The following is a 556-nucleotide window of genomic DNA, read 5'->3' as shown; positions in this document are numbered from 1 at the left end:
CCGTCTCCTTATGCAAGACGTGTCCATGTCCGTAAACATGCAGAAAACTCCGAATAACAGCACTTCTTGAGAAGTTACATTCTGGAGTTGGATGAAGATTCTGCTAACTGTTCTCTCTTCCTTAAGAACCAAGGTCCTTGAAAGCATCTATTTCTGTCTCCTTTCCTGTTCATAAGAAGACACCACCATTTCGATTGGGTTTGCCTGTGTTTCTTCTCTCTGACAGAGACGCGGCCCCATCCCTGAGGAGCAACGCTCGACTCCTGGTCAGATGAGCACATGCATTCTCTGCTCCCTCTCATTCACCTCTCTGAGCAAGTGACCAGCCACTAGGATAGTAGCATAGATGCCACCAGCGCACGCATCATACAAAGCATTGCAAAATTAAAGTAGGTCAAGAGAAGGTAGCTGACAAACTTAGAAAGAAGTGACTTCCAGCCAAACCAGGGAGAACGTGGGCCTCTCGGAGGCGCGCAAGCGTAGCCACACGACACAACACCCAGACTGTGCTCCTCGGAGCCTTGCTCTTCCTCCTTAGTTGGGCATCGCTCAAGCG

This window comes from Octodon degus, unplaced genomic scaffold, assembly GCF_000260255.1.
Source record: "Octodon degus isolate 3935 unplaced genomic scaffold, OctDeg1.0 scaffold00024, whole genome shotgun sequence".
In the NCBI taxonomy this organism is placed as follows: domain Eukaryota; kingdom Metazoa; phylum Chordata; class Mammalia; order Rodentia; family Octodontidae; genus Octodon; species Octodon degus.
This window is presented reverse-complemented; position numbering follows the sequence as displayed.